The sequence below is a fragment of the Camelina sativa genome, chromosome 8, assembly GCF_000633955.1.
Source record: "Camelina sativa cultivar DH55 chromosome 8, Cs, whole genome shotgun sequence".
Classification (NCBI taxonomy): domain Eukaryota; kingdom Viridiplantae; phylum Streptophyta; class Magnoliopsida; order Brassicales; family Brassicaceae; genus Camelina; species Camelina sativa.
In genome coordinates, this window is record NC_025692.1 from 27,642,274 (window position 1) to 27,649,765 (window position 7,492).

At 32.6% G+C, this 7,492-nt stretch overlaps 1 pseudogene; it reads left to right on the forward strand.

Moving 5' to 3' along the window:
- LOC109125993 lies at positions 5,579-7,190 on the forward strand (annotated as a pseudogene).

The window sequence follows — 7,492 nt, forward strand, 5'->3', positions numbered from 1 at the left end:
CTTCATGTGGTTGATCTCACTATCTTTATGACTTTTATGCTCCATTATCTTTGTACTAGCTTATTTAGTTACATCCCCTTATTATTTATATCCTTTTTGTTATTTTGGGATGTTGTAGTTCATTAAGAATCTATCTATTTTTGTATTGTTTTTCTACCATATAATTTTTTTGATCATTGAAATTAAGGCTCTCCCTAAAAATGAGTTTCATGTCACCAACTTAATAAAATGATATTTCCACAAAAAAAAACATTAAAAATAACATTTTTTTTTTTAAACAAACATATGTTTCATTCCATTAAAATAGAACACAACATACAACAAAGAGAGCAAAGTTTAAGGAACAACAGAGTAGGGCAATCCCCAAAGCCGATATACACTGAAGAGATAAAGATAGATAATGGTCATTGAAATTGTAGACTTGAGAGCTATGAACCAACTCCTTGCAAAGGTTTTGGAACCTGTGAGGTCAAGAAATAACAATGCTTCTTCCATGAATGCTTCAATGGATGAGTAAATGGCCACTATCTTAGATTGAAGACTAAGCGGTGTTGAAGAAGCTACAGCTGTGACCCGAAGGAGAGTTGTGCTAAGGGTTTGAGCAGGGTTAATAATGCTCTGTTTGAGGAGAGGTATAAGGTTGCTTGCGGTTTTAATCTCACGGGTGAAACGCTTGAAGATGGTGTGGTAACCCCAACTACTTTGAATTGGGATCATAATGCCACTAATCTTCAGGTTTTTAGGAGGGAACTTCAAAAAGTTGATGAGAGGCAGTTTAGCGAGCTTATGTATCAGTCGGATTGAAGAAGGGAGCCTGGAGACACATCGGTAACCACAGTTCCAAATGGACTGGATCATAATGCCAAGTTCATTCAAGATGCTAACTTCACAAGCAAGAGCCCTAGGTGATTCTAAAAACAGGTTTTCTAAAGAATTCTTCAACCAAACTAGCCTCAATGGTAGTTTATTATCCAAATGCAGTCTTCGAACAAATGGTTCCATAAAGCTACACAAAGATTGCGTAGAGTGTGAAAGAATTGAGTTCTGATCGAACCTGGATGAAAGCGGAATAAGTTGTGAATCATCTTTTCGCAATGGGCTCGAGAAGCTTAAAGGGCCGAGAGTTTGTAAGCCCACCAATGGAAATCCTAGTTTGCCGATTAGGGACGGTTTGGTTCTCGCGCAGCGGCTAGACTGAAGCGAGGTCTGATGCAGGGGTTTGGGTATCTCCGGTGGGGGAAAGGGCGTTGGTTGTGGCTTCATAGCGGGCCTTGAGGCTTCATAAGAAAACATAAGGAGCTTAAGATCTCCGGTTCTAGAAGTCGACACCAAGATGAGATGGTCGTCGTGTGCCGTCAACGGTTCCACCAGGCTAGCAGAAGATGGTCCAAGCAGATCTGCTCCTGCCATCGCCGATACCTGGTGTGGGATCTCTGTTTGGTGGGTCGAAACCCTAGATTTGGCGTTTGCTGGTTCTTCGGATAGCTTCTCCGGGAAGGGGATGGGTAGTGGATAAGAGTCGTGAAGCCTCGACCAACTATTCACCTCCTTGGATTTGAGATCGGCTATTGAAAGCATGTGGTTGGAGATAAATCTAGGGGGATTAAAAGGAAACAAAAGCTTAAAGACTACTAAGGAAAGCAAAAACAAAGAGTACAAGAAAACGGGAGGAGAAAAGCGAACTTTGCCGGCACCGGAGGAAAGCAGCGGTGAGGACTCCTCGGTTATCGTAGTAGGGAGAAAACGCGTTTTTATTTTTGCGAAATTATTGAAAATAACATTTTAATAACGTTTGTGATATTATTTTTATGATTAGTAACTTTTAAAACGGTACATTTTATCACATCAATACATAATCACTAATTAAAACCAATATTATACATATAGACGTTCATAAATTGAAGCTACGAGCTATATCTGCATTAAATAGATTGGAAGACAGTTTATATACAAGTTATGTAAAATTATAATTATCCATGGGGACGTGTTAAATACTACTAATAAAAGAAGTTGCTCGAGTGCAAATGTGCAATGTAATAATGGCGCGAAGAATTGTCGGTGAGCCGCAAGTGTAGACTCGGTCAACGACCACTTAACCGAACTTGCCTTGCGATCCGACATTATCATTTACCGGAGATTCTGCGTCTTGTGACCTTGTCTCTCCGCCGTCCAAATTCTCATTTTTCGAATTAATTTGTTGTATTATTACACTCTAAACACACCAAAAAAAAGAATACTATTACATTGGCTTTTCGTTTGGGAAGAAAGTCATTGAACTTCTCGGTCTCAATCGAACGGTTTTTTTGGGCTATTAATGCATGGTGGTACCTGCAGATGTGGTGAGTTATTATAATAGCTAGTTCTACCACAATCATACGAACCAAACATATTTGGAATGCTTTCTTTTTCTTGTTCTTTTCATCGTATTATATTTATATGGGTTAATCAGAAAGATTTAAAATCAGTTGTCATATACTCTCGTAACTCGTAACAATGCAATGAAGATGACTTGACAAACATTAAGTCGTACAGAGCTAACATTATGTTTGTCTTTTTTAGGGTCCTCCTATATATTGTTAATTGCATAATTCCTATACTAAATCAACTTAACGGATAAGGCCAACAACAAAATGGGTGACCAGTTACCACTTTGCACGTGTCATGTACTTCGTCTTCGTGCATTGTACATTAGAACTCTTGCTTTCTTTCTTCTATTTAATCATCCCATTCTGAGAGCAAGTTTCAGACATCTTATTCCACAAAATAACAAGAAACAAAAAAAGGAAAGGAAAAAAAAACAGAATAACACAAGTAAACAAAAAACAACTAATGCGGGCAAAGAAAAAAAAAAGAAAGAAGAAAGAGGCCAGTATTTTGTATTATGTTATTTATTATTTTACCTATCATCGCTGCGTCAATTGTCAAATCTTTATGAGATTTGATTCTTGTGTGAAATAATCACATTTTAAAATTATTTTCGTATTTATTTGGATAAAGACAATTACACAACCGACTGTGCCCATCACTTTTTTTTTTTTTTTCTTCTCTCTTTTAAGTTAATCGAATAATTATATGTCAAAATTCATCACATTTTTCTACAAGATATATCAGTTATTTCTTCCATTCCAACTTGGAATTCAAAAACGTAGAACTTGTAGATGATCGGGAATCTCGCCAGTTGCCACTAAGCTAAACAATTTTGGTCCCTTCCAAGTCGTAAAACTCTTGAAATTTTCAGATTTACGTTCATAGATTTCATATAATCATATTGTACGTTAGTATGAAAAAAAATAATTAACTATATCATTATGACAGCGTAGAATCCCATTAGAATTACTGAAACATTGTTATGCATACAAATAACGTTGGCAGCCATACTTTTACTAACATTTGCGGTTTTCGTAATTTGAGGTGTTGTATAAAAACTTATTATTATTATATTTGGAATCTTTCGATATTTTCTGCCACCGTAGAGTTTTATATTATTTATAAAACCATAGAATGCACGTGTCTTTGGTACATCCATGCAAAACTTGTAACGAGAGGCGACGAAGGCAGACAACACGAGGAAAAACCAAAGCTACATGTATTGGACCACTCATTTTTTCTTATAAAATCAATGTCGTTTGTTTTGTTGTTTCTGTTTCTGTTCCACACCGTAAACTAGAATATTTGCATGCAGTAAATATATTCAAATTTCGTTTTTAACAGGAAATTAATTCAGTTTGATTTTGTACATAAAATCAGCAAGTAATTGTTCCTTTTAACCTACAAATTAACAACTAAAAAATAAAAATAAAAATTTCAATTTTGAGTTATAATCCCATAAACTTAAAAAAGAAAACACTCAGTGATTGACTTGAGTTTTTCTTACTAGTACCCAGTGGTACCCACCCTAGAAAGTAGAAAACACTCACTTTTTGTATATGTTGTTTAAGACCAAATTATTACTATTTAAGAAGATCTTGTTGTTTATTTTCTGGTTCAACCAACACCTTTGGAATATATAAAAATCATTAATAGACTTTTTGCTGCCTAAGTTATTCAATTATTGGTTGAACAACCTATTTCTCTCCGCATTAAACAAATAATTGGTATGGTATTATAAAGAAAATGTGCCATTTATAATTCAATAGTGCTAATTATCAAAACCTACGGGTTACCCTGGAATTACTTTGTATATATATATATATGCAAAGTAGTGAGTTCACATAAAAACATTTCAGCAATCACAAATTTACAATTAAAAGTTGTTATCCATTGGTGTATTTTCTTCATTTTCGTCCTATCAAAATATGATCGAAAGCAAAAATCTCTATTAGAAAAAGCTTCTTCCACGTGAACCAATTCTTAATATAGGTTGTGCTATATTTTAAGTTGTACTTTGATAGTTAGATACTAATATTAGCCAGGAAAATATGACGTAAAGACCAAGTGGGTGATACTGAGACATCTTTGTTTTAACCACAACAGTCTCATATTTTCCAGCGACCAAACATTTGTGAAAACAAACAAAAAACATCAAATCACTCTTGTCGAAGTGAATTCCATTAGATCAAATATATCTCATCGTAGATGATTAAGGTGTTGAATGGCGACATGTATATTTGCGGATTTCGAAAAAAGGTACAATAACGCTAATAAGTCAGTAATCATCACTTTTATCCATCAGTGTGGGTTTTTTGTTTTTTTTTTAAAGTTAACGATTTGCGTATTTCAAAACAACAATAATACATAAGAGATAGAATAACGCATTCCAATTTTATAGTCTGCACAAAACCTAGCGGTCCAATAAAACCGTATTCTCTAAATAATAATTTTTTTTTAAAATAATAGAAGCTGTATATAAAAGGTAAGAAAGCAAACGAATGGATACATATAAAAAATATCTCTCTCTCTTTCTCTCTTTCATTCCTTTTCTTTTTTTCTTCTTCTCTCCAGAAAATAGGATCATCACTTTGAAGATAATTTATTTTATAATTTAATTATTATTGTTATCACAAAATTATAAATTTAAAACTGTATTTTTTTTGGTTATTAAGAAATTTGAATTGATCATCACATTATTTATTTTTAAATTAGATACTATTAACATAATTTTTATCCAACAAAAATAACTTAAATAACTGAAATATTTATTAAAGTTATAACTTATGTACTTTAATCAATTTATAAATAGTTTAGAATAAGTTATGTACTTCATATATTTTATACCAAGTATATATAATTAAATGTATAAAGATTCTAATATTATAAAAAGTAATAATTTGCTTCTCAGATTAATTTTGTAATATTTACTATTATTATAAATTTTCTAAAATATGTAAATTTTTTCATAAGATATCATGTGCAAATCTATATATATATATGTATTATACATAACACACATATATGCCTAAGTATATATAACAATTATAATATTTATTGTTCTCAGCCATTATAGCTCCCCTTTTTATATAAGTAATTGGTTTTCAAAAAAAAAGTTATGATTGTATTTTTTGGAAAATATATCTTTTTTTGTTAACAATTTAATTATTTTATCAAATAATGTCTCATCATCGGGGGAACATATATATATTCCGAAACATATTATTAGTGAATATTATAACATATTTTTTAATTATTATGAATGTAGATATGTCATCTAATCGTCGACGAAATACAAATCCTTCCAGACGAGCAAATCCAAGTGAAATTACAACTCCTCCTACAGAAACAACAGTACGGGTAAATATATGTTTTGCCTTTTTAGAAAATATTATATTAGTTAAAATTTACTTGGTTGTTAATATTGTATAAACGATATATGTAGAACAAAGACAAGTACAAATGGTCGCACATCCAAGAAAAAACATTAATTCAATTGTTTGACGAAGCAATTGCCATGTCTAATTACACTCTTAAAAATCCTACTGCGATTGGTAGAGAGTATATGGTTAAAAAGTTCAATCAAGCGTTCAACATGGATATAACTTATGGTTTCTTCAAAAACAAGCTGGATGAATTCAAAAAAAACTATAAAAGATGGAAGGTTCTTATGCATAAAACTGGGATAACGGCTGATCCTGATACATCTTTGATATATGCATCTGAATCATGGTGGGCGGACCAAGAGTTTGTAAGTACACATTATCCTTCTGCTTATCACGGATGTTGCTGCTTGTCTTCAGTTATTACGGATGTCACTTCCATGTTTCACGACATTGTGTAATATGTTGCAAACAAATTATGGTCTACAACCAACATTAAATATAAGTATTGAAGAAAGTGTGGCTATGTTTTTACGGATATGCGGGCACAATGAAGTTCAAAGAGATGTTGGTTTGAGATTTGACCAAAATCAAGAAACTGTACAGAGAAAATTTAGGGAAGTTCTTACGGTAACTGAGTTATTGGCATGTGATTATATTAGAACTCCAACAAGACAAGAACTCTATCGAATTCCTGAAAGACTTCAGGTAGACCGAAGATATTGGCCATATTTTAGTGGATTAGTTGGAGCTATGGATGGGACTCATGTATGCGTCAAAGTAAAGCCTGAGTTACAAGGAATGTATTGGAATCGGCACGATAATGCATCATTGAACATCATGGCAATATGTGATTTGAATATGTTATTCACATATATCTGGAATGGAGCACCAAGATCATGCCACAATACAACTGTTCTGCAAATGATACAACAAAGTGATACCGAGTTTCCTTTGCCTCCATCAGATAAGTATTATCTTGTTGATTCTGGTTATCCAAACAAACAAGGATTTCTTGCTCCTTATAGATCATCACGAAATCGAGTTGTGAGATATCATATGTCCTAGTTTCATTCTGGTCCTCCTCCAAGGAATAAACATGAATTGTTAAACCAATGTCATGCATCTTTACGTTATGTTATTGAAAGAACGTTTGGAGTTTGGAAGAAGAAGTGGAGAATACTTTCTGATTTTCCAAGATATAATGTTCAAATTCAGAAAAGAGTGGTAATGGCTACAGTGGGACTACATAATTTCATCAGGATTTCAAATTTCTCGGATGCAGATTTTGCAGATGTAATGACTCAGACGAATAACAACCAAAATTTTGAGCATGATATAGGTGACATGGATGCAACAAAGATAGCAGATAGAGAAGCTATGACGCAAATAAGAGATACTATTGCAAATATGTTATGGAAAAATCAAAGTAATCAATAATTTTTTTAAAAAAATTGTATCTTTTTATAGTTGAACTTTTTATCAATATGTCAAAAAATAAAAAACTTTTTGATCAACTATAGTATTTAAAGTTTATAAATACAATTATTTTTATTATTAATTCATAACATACAATAATATACAAACATACTAACTATTAATAAATTTATTTATAATATATGTAATCCGCACCGCTTTTCCTTTTTTACCATTCACACAATTAATATTGAACCGCAAATAGTTTTTTCACCAATCAAATATCATTCTGTACCGCTTATTTTGTATAAACCGCACTTGTCCCG